Raw genomic sequence first — 17,968 nt, forward strand, 5'->3', positions numbered from 1 at the left:
GAATTAGATGCCCCTGCCTGCTGTGGTCCTGCAGTCAGACAGTCTGTAATGTTTGATACGGATCTTCTGAGTGGACAAGATGAGATTAGATTAGTCTCTCTGGGAGCCAGCCCTATTCATTTTCCAAGAAAGTTATACTGGAGGCCTGAGTACTGCCAAGAGCAAAGTGGAAACAGAGCCCAGTCTTTTCCTCTTATCAAGATCCACAGTGGTTCCACATTAAGTAGTGGAGATTTGAATAATAAATTGGATCAGAAGCCAGGAAGGAGGTCCTTGCCACCCACAACTGGAATACGAACTTCATGTGTTATAACTTTATTACCTTTTCTTATCTTAATATATGACAAAGACTGAAATCTCTGGCATGGAGTCAGTGGGAAATTTTAATTTTATGGTTTTTTCTTTTTACATTTAATATTTATTGAGCCCCCACTGTTTTCCAGGCACTGCACTACAGGTTCTCTCTGTACCATGAGCTTTAACTTTTCAATAATCCTCATATTATGCTTTACAATTGTTTAGAACTTCATACTTTACAAGGCGCTTTCATTTTACATTTATCCTCTCATTAGATTCTCACATGGAAGAGTAGATACTATTATCCTCATTTTACAGTTGAAACTGACAAAGCTAGTAGGTGGAAGATGGGCTCCCCAGCCCACAAGATTCCTAGTCCGTCAAACCCGGATGCCCTTCCTGCTGTGCGCCTGTCTCAAAGTGAGCAAGGGCTCTAATACAGATTAAACGATTGCAGTGGTTCTTAGTTTATAATCCCATCTCTGGACCAATAGTGTCGGCCCTAGGAACTTGTGGAAAGCCAAATTCTTAGGCCCCAGCCTTCTGAGTAGGACCTAGCAATATGTTTTCTAATAAGCTGTCCAGGTGGTTCTGATCCAAGCTAAAGTTAAGAACCATTGGACTAGAGCACAAGTTTACAGATAAGACAACTGAAGCTCTAGCTTCAGCATAGGCTCTGACAGCTGTGACAGGTAGTAGTTGGGGGTTGTTTGAAAGTCTTGTCATACTAAAAATACAAAAATTAGCCAGGCATGGTGGCACATGCCTGTAATTCCAGCTACTCGGGAGGCTGAGGCAGCAGAATCGCTTGAACCCAGGAGGTGGAGGCTACAGTGAGCCAAGATCATGCCACTGCACTCCAGCCTGGGTGACAGAGTGAGATTCCATCTTTAAAAAAAAAGTCTTGCCATATGTCTTTTCTGCCTCTTTCACACAGCCCCACGGGGCTTGGCAACAGGAAAAGCATGACCTAGGGCTGTGGCAGTCACCCATGTGGGCTCCAGCTATGGCTGCAACTCAGTGTGGTCTCCAAGGAGGAGAACTGGGAGTTAGGGGGGACAAATTTAGGCCATTTTGTTTTCTTGAAATGCTTCCTCTTAGTCCCTAAATTCATTCCCAGGTCAATAAATGGCAATTAGTGATTCATGATGGTGTTGATGTCTAAAGACTAACAGGATTCCCAAATTCAATGTTGGGAAAATCACCTTGAGTCCACTTTCCAATGTGCTGGGGGAGTGAGTACAGACCAAGTTCAAGTCATCAGTTCCCAGCGGTTCCGTCAGACTGTCTTGTGAATTCTGCCAGGGCTCTCCGGTTTTAGCAGGGTCTCCATGTGCAAACCTTGCCTTTTCACAGGCAGGAGGCTGCCCAAGCTGTTCTGGGGAGGTGAAAGGTGCCGAGCAGTTGATGCTTCCTCCTAAGTGCTGTATAGAGCAGGTTTGGCCCAGATCCAACATGGGCACCCAGCAAAAGCTGGTTGTCTCCCAGTGTCCCTGCAGCCCTCTCAGCCATCCCCTAACTTCCCTCTGTCGCATGCTATTTGCAGCTTTCTCCCTCCACATGCCCAGGGGCCTTTCTGGAAAGCGGGGTTCAGAGATATCCATGACCAGCCAATCTAACCTTTTCAGGGTGGGAGGGCAGAACTGAAGTTTTACAGTAGACACAAGGCCTGAATCCAAAGGAATAAAACCTCTGCCTCATGGGAGTCCAGGCATGCTCAGGCAGGAGGGGTGGCAGGTGAGTAGGAGAGCTTCCTGACCCCAGAAATCTCGCTTCATAAGTGGCACCTGCTCTGAGCTTGCCAGAGAACGCTGAATTTGGTTTTACCCTCTGTTCTTGCCTCTTCCTGTCTCCTCCTCAGCCCCTCACCACAACATTCCTTTTGTGTTTAGGGAAATTTCCTAGCCCCTCCCTGGCTAACAGATCAGATCCATCAGATCAGCCTCCCATTTAGTCACTTAGGACTCTGGAGTCCGGGTGGCCCAGGCTTCATGCCAAACCCACTACTGCTAATAGTAATGCTATTATAATGGCTTTTATACTTAAATCTTTCTTCTAGGAGCCCCAAGGTCTTAACAAATGCAAGAATTACGCCATAGTCCAAAAAATAGAAACTGAAGAAAAATACATTCCTTATTCCAAGTCTACTCCTTCATGGCTTTACATAGTTGCTTTGAAGGATGGATCTTTAAAGATTCATAAACTTTGGTGGGTGAGTGGGATGGATAAAGGAAACAGGCTTTCTTGTTGCCTAAGGCCCCACCAGCTTTTACCATCTTACCTTTCATTGGTTTTGCAGCTCAAAGACCCTGAAACTGCCTCTGGATGAGTCTAATAAACTTACGTCTTAGAAGAAGAGGTAAGGTTCAATATGAAGATATTTGGCTCTCATACCCCCAGAGATTATGGATCTAACAGGTGCTCACTGAGCTCAGCTGCTTGTGTGGCTTAGGACAGAACAAGGATGACCTACAACAGACACCTTGAAGGATGGAGTCCGCTTAAAAGGCAATCGTGAGGTTTGGCTGCACACCCCTGTCCTTAGCACCTGTGAAGATCTATGCAAAGAGAAATACAGAGCATGGCCTACTCCTCTGCACCTGGCACTGTTGGGTGCAGAGGAAGGAAAGAAGCACGAGAGGTGGGCTTGGCCACGACCTGCCCTCCTTTCAAGGGTCCAGCCACCTTGTTTAATGTAAGGGAAAGAGAATTCATCCTGAAGCCAGGCAACATAGCTTCCCGTTTGGACTGCACCTTTTCACACCTGGCATTCCCTCAGTGTCCACCAGGTTGCTTTCTTTCTGTTTGAGAAGAAAGTGCTGTCTAACTTTTAAGTTTTAAGATCCGATCTCCTGGCTCAAATTCATTCTTCACACTGGTGACAGAAAGAAGGTTTCTGTCTTCCAGAGAGAATGTTCGTGTTGCTTCTTCCCTCAGAAAGTCTCAGTGGCTTCCCATCCACTGTGGGAAGGGGTGTGGCTCCTTTAAGTTCGTATTCAAAACCTTCTATGCTGTGTCCCTAACTTTTCTTTCAGCCTTGTTTACCACCACAGCTCTCTGGTAGCCTGGACCAACCAGGTCACTTATGTGTACTTTCATACCTTTCTCCCTGTTCTCCCAGTTCTCTATGGAAATCTTCCTCACCATTCAAGACCTAGCTCAAACAGTGTCTCTCTGGGACAGGTTCTTTGATCCTGAAAGTCAGAATCTGTTCCTGTTACTACACTCACAAAGCCCATTGTTTGTGCCTATGTTCAATAATAGTGCCTTGAGAAGCACATGCTTTTTGAATAAGACTGACTCTCTCACTTACCTGTCATGCACCTTTGGAAAATCACTAATCTCTAAGTTTCCTTGTTCTATCAAAAGTAAAGCCAAAGCCAACTTCACCTTATATGCTGTAAGAATTGAATGAGGTAGCTCTAAAATCCTTGGGCGAGAACACTGTGGGTGAACTGAAGGCATCTGTGTTCCCTAATGCTGTGTTCTTGGTATTGTTCCCCTGGCCTTCTTCCCTATAGGTGGCGAACTCCAAGTGAGGGCCTGTTCTGTCTCTTGACATTGTCCCCGCCCAACTCCAACACCATGTCTTGTGTATAGGGACATTCACTAAACATTTACAACACCGAAAGCACTTAATTTCTCAGTTCCTCAGTTTCTCTTATCTGGACAGTAGTGAAAAAGAATAACAGAAAAGAACATTCTGGGCTCTAAAGAAAAACTCTCAAAATGCCCCTCCCAGGACAGAGTCTATTGTTAATTGGAAAATAAATAGTTCTCAGCTAAGCATGTCTTTTCCTTTCATGGGGCCCCCTGCAATGCCGTTTGGGAGACAGTTACAGCTACTTTGAGGATAATAATGACTGTCCCAAACTTCTTTGGAAGAAAGTTGGGAAGATAAATGAGATAATCCACCTGACAGCTCTTTGAGCTCTTATGAAAAAGATACCCTTGAAATATAGGATACAGGTGTGCCTTGCTTTGGTATGTGAATTTTGGAGATTTTATGAAAATCTGAACCTACAAAACAGGCAAATTAAGGGGTGAAAATTAGCATCGCAAACAGCCTCTTGGCTTGACAAAAAGATTCACAGCAGGATCCCTTTAAATAGCCAGCTCCCCTGGTGCATCAGAAATATGACTCAATCTATAAAGAATCTGATTTACATATACCTAGTCAGGAACACTTCTACTACAGAAGAGGAAGCACATATGTTTTTTATAATAAAAATTGATAACTTTGGGGTTTTAAAAATATAAAATATTTCTTTCTTCTCATCATCTTTAATCCTGCAGTTAACACCTCCAATGCTAGGAAGCAGCTCTGAAAAACAACTGCATGTTCTGCGGAGGCTGGGTCCTCACAAGCATAGCTCCAGGAGTGTGCGGATAGAAAATGGCTGTTCAGCTGATGATGCCCATCACTTCTAAATGCAACATGCTGTTCCTAATTGCGCTAAAGCTTTTTTTTTTTTTTTTGAGATGGACTCTTGCTCTATCACCCAGGCTGGAGTGCAGTGGTGCAAGCTCAGCTCACTGCAACCTCTGCCTCCTGGGTTCAAGCAATTCTGCCTCAGCCTCCTGACTAACTAGCCACCATTCCCAGCTAATTTTTTTGTATTTTTAGTAGAGACAGGGTTTTGCCATGTTGGCCAGGCTGGCCTCAAACTCCTGACCTCAGGTGATCCGCCTGCCTCGGCCTCCCAAAGTGGCTCACTGTGCCCTACTGGCTAAAGCGTTTCTGACGTAATATAAGATTGAAAGCAAGTTGTGGACCTCTGACGTCTGAAAAAGTAAAGGCCAGCCTTATTTAGAAGCAGAACCATATATGGCAGATGCAGGAGCCTCTAGAAATGAGTGAGCTCATTGTTCAACTTTCCTCTTTGGGAGTCTCTCGTGTGTGTGTGTGTGTGTGTGTGTGTGTGTGTGTGTGTGTACACGCATGCATGCATACCAGTGCTTGGAACGATCTCCCAAAGATGTCCACATCCTAATTCCCAAACCTTCATATATGCTATGTTACATGGTAAGGGGAAATTAAGGTTGCAGATGGAATTGTTTGCTAATCAGCTGACTTTAAAATAGGAAGATTATCCTGGATTATCCAGGTGGGCCTGGATTATCTAGTGTAATCACAAAGGTCCTTAAAAGAAGGAAGAGGAAGAAAAATCAGTATCAAGTAATGCCATGTGAAAGAGACTGCCTGTTCGGTGCTGGCTTTGAAGATGGAAATGAAACCAGCCTAGTGAGACCCATTTTGGACTTTTGATCTCAAGAACTGTAAGATTACACATTTGTTTTGCTGTGAGGCAATAAATTTCCAGTAGATTGTTATAGCAGCCACAGAAAACAAATCTGGTAGTGGGGAGGCGGGTGGTAGCAGTGGTTATTGCAGCTTCCCTACATATTTCATGCTGAGGAGGCCCGTGTAAAATCTCTGGTTGTTTTTGTAAACGTGGATGAAAACTCATATTCAATTGCTATAGGCCCCATGCGCCTAGAACCACATTCTAACCAACAGGCGAGATGCAGGGGAAAACAGAAACACTGTGGGCTGGGCCTTGAACCATCCTGTGTCCCACACAGGAGGAGACCTAGAATTTCCTCAAATGACAATGACTTCCTTCTTCTGATTAACTTCCCACTGCAGGTTAGCCCCACAGAGCCAATGGTACAGGTACGAACAATTTCAAGTTCCTCCCTTCCTCAAAGTGACTATGTCTGTAGGCCCCTCCTCTGGCCTCAGCAGCTCCATCTCCATGCGGAGCCCCAATTCTAGCCATCTTGGAGCTCCTCTGTGACTCCCAGCCCTTCCCTTAGTCCCTCCAGAGCAAGAGGGTGTGGTGAGCTGGCTGGCCTGGCTGAACATATCCTAGAACACGGTTTCTGTTGGAGGAGCAATGGAACACTGCTCTGCCTTTGACATCTGCCGGACCCCTGAGGGTTCGGCACGCATGTCTCCCTCACCTGCCCCTGGAGGGTGGCCCTCCTGCCACTTCCATTGATGACTCCTTTGCTCCTCGAGCTGAAGTCTGCACCCCTTCTTCCTTCCTCCTCTCACAGCCTCAGCTCATCCCCTCATGGCCCAGATCAAGTTTCCTTAGGATGAAATGAGGTAGGGGCGAAGTTTTGTCTGCCTCTTAGAGTTCAGGGAATATCCAAAACAATCTAAAAGTCATACCACCCTGATCAATTTTGTGACCTCATCCACATGAGGAGAAGGCAAGAATCCCAACAGCTGAAGTGTGCCAGAAACATTATGTTTTGTTTTAGTGAATCAGTGTAATTTCCATTTCGAGTCCCCGTTTTGCTTGCTGATTGACAATTTCAGTTACCGCTGGATAGTCTTTTTCTTGCTGGGGGTTGTATCTCCATTAAAGGTGGCTTGTTACTATCACAGCAGTGTGTGTGTGTGTCCCTGCATGCACAGAGAGGCCCTCTTACCCAGGTTGTCTGTCCACACCAGCCTCCCAGGTCTGTATCACCCCATCCCACCCTTGATCACTGATATCCACAGGTTTGTGGCTGCACTGTCTCACCGCCCCCACTACAAGGTCTGTACAGATTTGACTCTGTCTTAACTACTTCTGTGCCCCCTTTTGAGGGCCTATAGGGAATTCTGCTATGCCTCTACCCCATACCCTACACAACCACTGCAGGGCTGTGGTAACTCTATGGGGCTCTCGATCTGGGCACACCAGGAATCATTTTCTACTCTGCTGCTCCTATCCTTGCTGGGCACCCAGGAAAGAGACAGTGGTGTCTTTGCTCTTCCATCCCAGAGCCTCTTTTGTCCTTCTCTTATTCCCCTCTATCCTCTATGGGACAGCGGTAATGCAGCTCTTTCTCAGGGACCCCACTGTTTCCTTCTGCTCTCCTTTGGAGATGCCATCTCATCTCGGGTGGGGAGTGGGGTGGATACACCAAATCTTTTATATCTTTGACAGACTTCACTTTTGAATCTCAAAACCCAAACAGTTGGATCTTGGGTGCTTTAGTTCCACTGGGACAACATTTTTTTGACATAGACATGCCACATGTGGGAGGGTCATGACACAACAGTGACACTAGTGAATATGTGTCCCCATATTCACGTGTTGTCCCCATACACAGCAAATGGGTGCAAGATGCTGCCTGCCACTCATTGTGCAAAGACTCCCCACACCAGGGAAACACAGAGCCTATGCTCCATGAATCTGCAATCATGGGTGTCTAAGCTCAGAATATCCCACTCTGTTGCAAGTGAAAACATGTAGGTGTACCCAACTCAAAAGGTAGATGTTTTCTCCCTTTTGTTAATATGGTCACTTGGCAGTTTCAGCTCTCTATGAACATTCTTCTGGAAAAGAATGTCAGCTTGTTGTGTAGTTAAGTTTATTCAGCATATAAATATCTTAAAATTCATGCCCTTAAATGTTGATTGTCATGCAGGATATTGTCAGTGTCAGAGATAGGCAGGGTTGAAGGCATTTGGGGTCAGACTACTTTCTTTTAATCTTCTCCAAACGTTTTAGGTTTGGCAAAACCTAAATTGCATTTGCCAAGCCTCCGTGCCTGTAATTTGCAAACCCCTGTGTATTTTCAGGGAAATGTAGTCCATATGTTTCTGATTGATTTACACTTAACTCATCTAAACGTTGTTTTGTTAGTGTTATTTGTCCAAAGGGCCTCAGAGCCTGTTTACATCTGTCTAAGCTGCTTTTTTTCCTCCCTGAGACTCAGGAAGATCTGTTTTGCCAAGAGTAAACTAAGTCAAATACTACACCACCCCTCCCCACATCCAGCCCCCAGGATTGGATCAGACTTGGGTTGAATCTGACAAAGATCTGAAGAGGTTGCACTGGGCTTTGAAGTTGACCAAACATTCTACCCCACACTTCACCAAGAGGAATTAGAGCGCAAAGCCTCCCTCTTGGGGACTGTGACCAATAACACGAATACAGAGACGAGCTCATAGGCCAGGCCAGCTTCCCTGCCTGGCCCTTTTCCTTATGGCACTGACATTCAGCTGCAACTAGCCACCACCGACCTCAGTAATCCCTTCCCTTACGACTGTTTCATCCAAGCTTCAGTGGGAAGGGTGGAATAAATTTTATACAGTGAATGAAAGCTATTGGGCCTCTTCCTAGATCTGTGATGATAATCTCATAGAGCAAGAGTGTGGTTTTAAAATGAAACAAAAGAAATCCTTAGCTAGTGCCCCATTTCACTGAACCTTAATTTTTGATAGCTTGCATTTGCCTTGCAAATGAGTCCACAAATTACCAAGCCACAAGCATTTAAAACCATCCTGCCCACTGCCAGAAGGAGTATGCCTGGCAGAACCAACGAGGCTGGCCCCCTACTGCTCCACCACAGTGAAAGTGAGTTACAGGAGTGATGCTTGAACTGAGATGGTGTCCCACAATTTTGGAAACATGATAACTAGGGATAGAGGCAAACTTACTGCAACTTTATAATACGTTATTGAGGGAAATGGCACTTTGTTTTGAAAGAAGCACTTTAATGGGAATTTGGTTGTGTTCAAGCAAACTCCATTTGGAATGGAGGTATTTGAGACAAAGAGGAGCCCAGTAACTGTGAAGTAACATGACGGGTTGTCTTCACTATATGCAGAGTTGCATCTTGGAGATAATTATTACATTGGACTTGGAGGACACTCTGGGAGATTTCTCTCTTTTTTGGACCCCAAAATGTATCAGGGAAGCCAGATTCTAGGTAGAAGGAACATGGTCAAAGCATTTAGGGGAAAGCCGGCTGGCCCCTGAAATGTGGGACAAGTTAGGGGTTAAGGACAAAGATGGTTGGGACTTCTTATCTCCAAGGTTTAAGCTTTCTGTTTCTGTAATTTTGTAATTCCTTTCTGCTATCTTGGAGTGTTCAGAAAATTTAGATCAATATTACAGTTTGGTTTTATGTTCTGAAATACTAAAGGAGGAGTCTGGGTCTATGTAATGGGGGAGCCAGCAACCTGGAGAAGCCAGGGGGAACTTAGAGGCGGTAGAAAACTTGTCCATCGAGGGCAACGTGAAGTGGCAAACAGACCTGATCTTTAGAATGTGGATGCATTTCTGGAGGATTCTCAGAAACACCTGGGATGGGAGAAGCTCACTAAAGACCAGCTTTCCTGCAATCTCCTGGGATAGGAGCTAAGGTTGTAGCTATTTGCATTAAAGGAAGAATTGAGCCTTGAAGGCTGGAGAGCTTGGGGACATGAGTGTCACATCAGTGTTAACTCTGGTGGGTGGCCAAGTAACCATATTTGCATGTCTCACTTTCAAACTGGGCAGCAGTGGTGCTATCACAAGGTCCCTCATGCTGGAGCCTCTGCAGAAGGCTAGGCAGGCTGCTTCCCGCAGTCATGTGAGCAGATGTCCTCTCCTGCCTCCACGAGCCATCCCGTGTGGTTACCTGGATGGCATTATATCCCCCTGCCCCACCGGAGTGCTTTCTCTGAACTGCATTTTACTGTGAAGGCATCAACCGCCACTGAGGGCTGAGAAATGCGTCTCCTGTAAGCATGTCGCTGAGGCTGTCCTTTATTACAACCTTAAAAGTCTCCTTTTGGTGGAACACTAAGAAGAAACTTCTTCCTTATCTTCGTATCAGAAGCAGAAAGGTCAGCTCCTCAGGGCCTGGCTTTTTTTTTTTCTTTTCATTTTTAAGTTGTAACATTTTAGAATTGTGGTAAAGTGCACACAACATAAAATTCACCATCGTAACCATTTTTATGTGCATAGTTCAGTGGCATTCAGTGCCTATACTGTTGTGTTACCGTCACCACCATCTATCTTCTGAACTCTTTTCATCTTTCCAAATGGAAACCTTGTACCCGTTATACAATAACTCCCGGAGCCAGCGTTCTGCTTTCCGTCTCTATGAATTTGATTCCTCTGGGTACCTCCTCTAAGAGGAATAAGACAGTATTTGTCTTTTTGTGACTGGCTTACTTCATGGGTCTGGTTTGTTAAGATCACTGACTTTTCTAGCAAATCAGAGGTCTCTCCTCCCCCATCTTTTTGCTTTGCCATGGCAGCTAGAAGACAAACCCAAATCTCTGCCTGATCCCAAATAAGCATATGAGCTAGAAAATTTTGTTGTAGCCTCATCCTTGATTCTACTTTTTATTCACAGTCTTGTTTTTTTTTTTTAAAATTACTAACCCACCTGTGATTTATCGAATAGTTCTTTATAGAAGGCATCTTTAACCAACTCTTTGTAACAAGGTTCCTCCTTGTATATTCTTATACATTTAAAAATACAGGCTGAGTAGCCCTTATCCAAAATGCTTGGGACCAGGAGTATTTCAGCTTTAGAAAACTGTTGGGGATTTTGGAATGTTTGCATTATAAAATCTGTCTCTGCAATGCTCCAGCATTTTGATGGCACTCAAAAAGTTTTGAACTTTGGAGCAGTTTGGATTTGGGATACTCGAATGTCTGTATTAACAAGTAGCTCATGGAGGGATTTAGGGGATTAGGCCAAGCATGTAGTGAAGTGGGTTCTCATAGCCAGAATGAGGCTCATCCACCCGACTCCGCCCACCCTTGCCCCTGAACAGCATCTCCTGCTGCAGGCGCAGGCAGTGGAGCTGCCCTCACTAATATCTTCTTCCATGCTGACCCCCTCGGCTCCAAAGTCACTGCACTCAGATTACGGTTTAGAAGCCCAGGAACTCTTCTTATAACTAAATGTACTGGTCTAAACTAGTGGTTCCTAAAAGTGTTCTGTGTCTTGCTGCCAACGCCTTGGTCTTTTAGGGACCCCACTAAACACTTTCTCTTCAAAGTTCCTGGCAACCAGGTATGGGCTAACCACTCTGCCCAGTGGGCTTTTGTGGGTCAGACTGGGGCTGAGGCTGGGCTTGGGGGTGAGGGGTCTGGCTTGAATGAGGAGGAAAGCCAATTCTGCCAAGCCAGGATCTGAGTGACTTCCCCTGGAGTTATTTTTCCACGCTGGAAAATTGTTGGTGACCATTAAGCCCCGAGGAGTCTGTTTCTTTTTGCTCATCATGGAGTGGCTGCTTAAGCCTGAATCAGTGCTGGGTGGGGTCTGCCACTGGGCCTTCCAGGGGCTTCTGCAAACCCCGTTGTTTATACTTAGCTCACTTTAAAGCAGACTGGTTCATGCAGACCATTAGGGTTGAGTCCAGTGTTTGCAGTCAGGAGACCTCGAAGCCTGTCCCTGCCATTCACTAGCAGCATGGCTTTGGACAAACTGATTCACCTCTCTGAAACTCCATTTCCTGCTCTAAAAGAGGGATGATAATACCCTTCTTTCAGGGTTGTTGTCAGATTAAGGGGAGTAACCACAAATTTAATAACAGGTTATTGTTACAGTAATTACTGTGGAGAACAACTGATTATTAGACATTATTCCCTGAATCCAGCTCTTTGCAGCAACTTTGTGCTTCCTCTCTTGACTTAATTTTTACAAATCTCAGAGAATTAATGCTGAAGGACTTTCAAAGGTTGTCAGGACCATGGTTCCCAAAGCTGGCTGACATCAAAGTCACCTGCAGAGTTTAAAAGGCATTTAAAGTGGGGGCCGAGGACTCTATTTTAGGGGGCTCTCCTAAAATACAGAAGACTCTATATTTTTAGGGGGCTTTGTCTGTGGATGGACATATGAGTTACCCCTGGTCTAGAGCTCTCTCTGCTATTTGGCAAGAACTCTTTTCTTGGCAGGTGAAGACCCATCCCATGTTTACAGATTTCACCAAACAGGACTCCATACCTTGTTGCAGAGTTCGCATAGTGTCTGAAATCCTTTCACGGCTCCACTCTTCCCTTTGCATTCTCTTCTTATATCTCCAAAGATCTTGAATGGCTTGTAATGACTGTCCCACCAGTTTCTTTGTTTCCCGGTCTGGTTCCTATCATCATTATCTCCTTTGGGAGATGGGTTCTGCCATTTATCTCTTCTGAGGCTGGAGTTTTGCTAGACTCTAACTTCAACTCTTCATTCCTTCCCCACACTTTCTCCAGTCTGGAGTTTGGGTTTATTTTTCTTCCTGCCTAACTACTTCTAATATACTAAGTCAATAAACAGATTCTCTGCGGTTACATATGGCAAACAGCTGAAATTTACAGTTGAGAGTAAAATTTCCTCATTTGGGAAAAAAACCATCATTTCACAGATTTAGAAAGTGGTCATTCTGATCTCCAGGGCAAATAAAAGTGTTTTATAACCTTCCACAAAAGCTTATGCCTTGATTAAATTTTTATTATGAATTATTAATTAAACCAAGGAAATGCAGAGACCTAAACCTTTGCTTAAATTTGCTCCAGATTGAGACACAAACCAAAGGCAGCAAGAAACCCTGAAGCGGGGATTTAATGATGAGCAACACATATAAAACAATCCGCACACTTTCATCTGCCAAAAGCTCCAAACCAGCTATGTAAATGAGCCCACGTGCCCAGACCCGGACAGAGGCTGGCAATGTGCCTGGAAGAAACGGGACCTCCTTGGCTTCTCTCTTCTGGGTTCTGTGTTTGGGTTGCATGGAGCACTGTGCTGTTATAGACACACAGGCTTATCTACTTCATGAGCAGCTGTGGTTAGAGGGAGTCGGTAGTGGAGCAAAAAAGCAGCCTGGTGTCTTGGAAGCTGAGCCAGAGGTCCAGAGAAGTAGGTCACTGCTCTCTGGCTAGAGTGATTGATCTGACCAGAGCCAACCAATATAGCTGTGCAGGTTGCCTGGAGGCCGGCCCAGTGGGTGTGGACATCCAGCTCATGTCCTACTCACCGAGACGTGCTCCTTGCTGCGGGGCTGCACCCACTATGAGGAGAGAGCACCTTTTTCTGACTTGAACAAGGGAGTCACATGACCTTGCTGGAGGCTGATAGTACGCATATGGGGTGAGTGAGAGGGATGGGGCTGCATTCTTCTTTTCCTCAGAACACAGAGGTGTTGTTTGGGCAAGAGGTAGCCTAGAACTGCACCAGTAGATACTGGGGATGCAAAGTTGAACCAGACTCTCATTCAAAGAGCTCACAGTACATTGAGGAAGCAGTCAGATACGCAGAGTATTACAACACAGTGGGGACAAGCGCTGTACAGGACATCTCTATGGGTGCCCACACAGATGGGATCGGGCAGTGAGGAATCAGAAGCTTTCTTGGGGATGATGTCTAAATGAGTCTTGAAAAGTGGAAGGGGTTGGGATGAGGGTGAGAAGAGCGAGAAGGCACTGAAGGTAAACAGAGCTGCAAGATCAAAGTCATGGAGGATGAAGGAGCACTATCCAAGAGCTCTCGGGGAAGATGCAGAGCTCCTGTGGGGGGCTCCCCACTTCCTGTAGTTGCAACTTGTAGTTCAAGACATTTTCAAGTATGAGCAGTTATTCATATATGAACTAAGTGGGTGGGTGATGCCTATCCCTTCCCCAGTGACCATGATTGGGGGGCTTGAGTTCCCAGCACGATGCTTCGCGTTTGAGGGCTAGTTTCTTCCCCTCCTCACTTCCTCCTGCCCATTCACTTTTAATATGAAAACAGACATAAAATACATACATCTGTGTATCTTCATAACATTCAGAAAAGAAGTAAAAATGTGAAGTGAAGGGTAATAGCATGACCCTGTGGCCATGGTCGGCTCCCCATAATTTTGTGTCCCTGCTTCTGGGCTGGCTTCTAGGAGTGGATGGCGGTTGTGGCCCAGCAAGAAGCTTGCCTCTCCAGATCAATCACACCGGAAGAGGAGAGGAAAAGGGAGCCGTCTGACTGCCTTGGTAAGTAAAAGTTACCATTATCTGATTATCTGTAGGGATTCCCGACTCTCTGGATAGCTAGTCATGACTAGAGAGGATTCTGCATGGAAGCAATGTAACATTTATTTGGCTTTTATTTTTACTGAATTCAGTGCTCATGGAAAGTGGCACATTGACAATACTGCTTCCTAGCATGACATCACATAAATAAGTTTGAAGATATTGCTTAATAAGAACCCTTTAAAGATAAGGGAAATGGTAGAAAGAACTGAAGGATGCTGTTTCCTTTTTAATATCTGCCATGAATCATAGTCCAGAGAGAAGACAGAAAGCTGAGGCACACAGGGACAAAGCACTGGCACAGGGGTCAGGGGACGGGCATTCACCGGGGATATAGCTCAGATCCCTGCCTTTGCTTCAGATTGAAGCTGGTAGATAGGGACATGGGAAGCTATGGGACTGGTCTGAAGGGAAGGGTGGGGTGCTTAAGCCTTTGCTGGCATGTGGCTTTGCAATCTCATACACTGAATAAATCCATCAGGGCGCTGCATCCACTCACCCAATTAGCCTGCACCTCATGAACACCTATTGTGAGGCCAGCACCATGGGGAAACTCTGAAAGCACCAGACAGCCCACCACCAGTGAGGACTGACCTCACCCTGGGTGGTAACGCTTTCCTTCTGCTCACTTACCCAAAGGGAAAAGAAAGTGCAAGATGCCTAGTGTACACTGACTTTCTTGAGGGAGAAAAGGCTCTTGGTAAAACAATGCCTTATTCCTTTCCTTTGGAAGTTCTTTCTGCAGAATACAGCTCAGTTGTGGGTCCCCCAAAAGCCCCTGAAGAATTAAATTAAAAAAAGAGGTGGTGTCAAGTGAGGGCTTTAGGGCATAGAAAGTAACTTTTGGTTGCTGTCCTGTTGAGCCAACTGCTTTACTAACTGGAGCCATCGCTCAAGCTGGAGGGTGAGGGAGTTAGTGGGGCTGCAGCTGGGGCTTGCTCAGTGGTTGACCCCAAGTGATCCTGTTTGAGGAAAACTCCTGTGATCCCCTATCAGAATATTTTGAAGGTGGAAGAGTCCGCTGACGGGAAGGGAGAAGAGTGGGAGGAGGAAATAAGCATTAGGCAGCTTCCTTCCTTGACGGATGGAAAATAAAGGGCCTATCTGCAGCTTGGCAAACTGCTCTGTAGACCACCCAGCGGGGCTGCTTTCCGAGGTGATGGTCTTCTCGCTCCTTAGCGAGCCTGGTGGAGCCAGCCACTGACATTGGAAAGGAGTTGGAGGTTGGAGGTTTGTGGCCAGGAAATGAGAGTTATTGGGGAGGAGGAAAAGAAAAGCAAGTGGGCTAAGGAAAAATGTAAGGCAGGGAGATGGTTCTTCAATGAAACCTCTGGCATCTTTTAAACCATAAAGATGTTTTGGCTGGTTTGATTCCAGTCCATAAAATAGCTCAGTAAGATCTTAGGGATTATTTAGCTCAAACCTCTGAGAAGTGAGGAAACTGAGGCCCAGAGGTCCAACTTGCTTTGGTCGTGGGGTGCATATGTAGCCCAGCAGGGTCCCAGCTCCTCTGAGCTGCGGCTCATGGTCTTATCCTTGCTGGGGAGGCCTCAAGTTCCTTCAGCTGGTCCTTCTGAAGCAGAGGAGGAGCCCATGAGGAAAACATTCATCTCAGAGTTAGGTGACCTTGGCTTTAGGGTCTAGTTGCCAATTTCTTCCACCTTCCTTGCTAACACCTTTCCCAAGCCTTCCAGACTAGGGCACAGTACCACCCCCTTGTCGTCAGGCAGGCGGCCTGTCGTGAGAGCAGGAAGGGGAATTCAAGGCAAGCGAGGCACACTGTGAGCCCCCTGCTAGAAGTGCTCTCCCCTTCCTTCTTTTGGAGATGGCAGTTACTGGGCAGCATGACCCTGAGGAGCAGATAAGCCGTCTCAGATAGGAAGGTTTTATCTTTGAGGTTATTGCAAATGTGCCTGACTTCTTCATCTGGTTCTGTCTGGATCTGAACTGGTAGCCAGATAAACTGTTGGTGGCCCCATTTCATGTATTTATCAAGTCTAAACAATTGTCAGGAGGTAATTATCCCCCAGGAAGCAATGGCACATAAGCAGTGCCCTGCAGTCTGGTTCTAGCCGCAGAATCTGTAAGCTGTCCCTCCTCGGCCTGTGCAGATTTTCTTCTCTGTCCCTGCTGCCCTGAATTTTAAAGGTAGTTTGATGTTCCAACAAGTTTGTTTTGGTGTTCTTTGCCCATAGCCCAAAATAAAATCTAATGGTTTTTATAGGTGGATAAATCCTTTTTAAAGGCTCTTTTGTTATCACCACGGGGTTTGTGAGCACTAAAACTGGGTTTTAAGGGATCAGTGAAACCTTAGAATCACAGTTTGCTGTATCTGGAAGGAATCCTGACCACTTGGTACAGTCCCCTTATGCTGTAGATGAAAAGGCCAAAGCACGAAGGGATTTAGTGGCTGGTGAAGGGAACGTGCTCTTCAGAGTTGGTCAGACGTGGAGCTGAAGCTTGGTCTGGCCACTGATTTGCTGCCTGGCCTTGGGTAAACTTCTGGAACCTCTGTTTCCTTATCTACCACATGTAGATATCAATCTAGACTCCACATCATTGCCAGAGGTAAAACTGTTTCTCTCTGGTCAAGGTCACACAGACAACTGAGGGGCAGAGCCAATGCCAGAATCTTAGTATCCTGGTTCCCAGGTATTGATCCTTTCCATTATTCTGCAGGAGGTCTTCAGGCTACTGTTAAAATAAAAAGTAAAGATTTTACTTTATTCCACCCAAAATTCTAGTTCAGCGTTTCCCAGACACAGCACCTCCAGCGGGTCCGAGGCTCAGTTCTATGTGGGAACTCATGTTTATACGATGACTGCATCTATATTTTTTCTGAATGAACTAATAATCGACTTGCCATTGTATTTAAGAAAAATCAGACCACCTCATGGAGGACGTCTCATTGAAAGGGACCGTCAGTTATTCCACTCGTTCTGGCAAATTTTCTTTTTAGCTCTGGTTGCAGCAGGAAGAGAGAGACGTCTGGGGGGCTTTTTGCCTGGTGGAAGGGCATCACTGGTCCACAGCGGGGGGCCCCTGGGATGACCCATCCCAATGTCCCAGCCTGAGTCTATGGTCTCAGGGCTGGTCGCAGGCCGTCCTTGCAGCCCTCGCTCGCCAGGGCGTTCTCTGCACCTCGGACACTAGGTGGCGCCACAGGAACATCCTCCCAGCCCGAGGCACTGTCGCAGCCGGGGAGGACTAGCTGCGGTGCCTTGGAATTCTCTTTTTTTTCACGCAGGGTCAGCCGTCCTGCTGGCCTCCTCTCGCCACCCTGCCCTCTGGTCAGAAGCCCGGCTCCTCGCCGGGGAAGGGCCTGTGCTGGCACGCCTGGAGCTGGGACTTGTGCCCCATGGGGTGTCAGGAGTCTCTGGTGCCCCGCGTTCAACCCCACAGGGCCGGGCTGTTTGCTCCCCATCGGTCGCTGTTCTCGCTTCCTGGATTATTAAGGACTCATTTGCTTGGAGCGGCATCATTACAAGTGTTTGGGGTACTAAATATACTCCCTATTTTTCTGTTTTCGAAAGGCTGCAGGCGCGATGCACAGTGCGCTTGCACGGTGGGGCCTCGTGCTGGCCCTAGGAGCAGGCGGAGGCCGGGCAGGGGCGGTGGGCGCCGGCCACGTCTCGGTGGGGCTCAGCCAGGCGGTCCCCGCGTGGCGGCCTCGGCGGGCCCTGCAGCCCTTCATTCCCGGAGGCGGGCTGGGGGCCGGGCGCGGGGCGCTTCCCCTCCTCAGAGCCTTCAAACCGCAAGGGGGATTCGGCTTCCCAGTCGATGGTCGTCCTCTCCTATACCCGGCTGCATCTCCATTTACCGTCGCCCATTTCCTCTGGCCGCCCAGGCTCCTTGGCTCCACTGGGGTCTCCGTTCCCTGCTCCCGGTCCCCCAGG

Source organism: Cebus imitator, unplaced genomic scaffold (assembly GCF_001604975.1).
Source record: "Cebus imitator isolate Cc_AM_T3 unplaced genomic scaffold, Cebus_imitator-1.0 Scaffold261, whole genome shotgun sequence".
NCBI lineage: Eukaryota > Metazoa > Chordata > Mammalia > Primates > Cebidae > Cebus > Cebus imitator.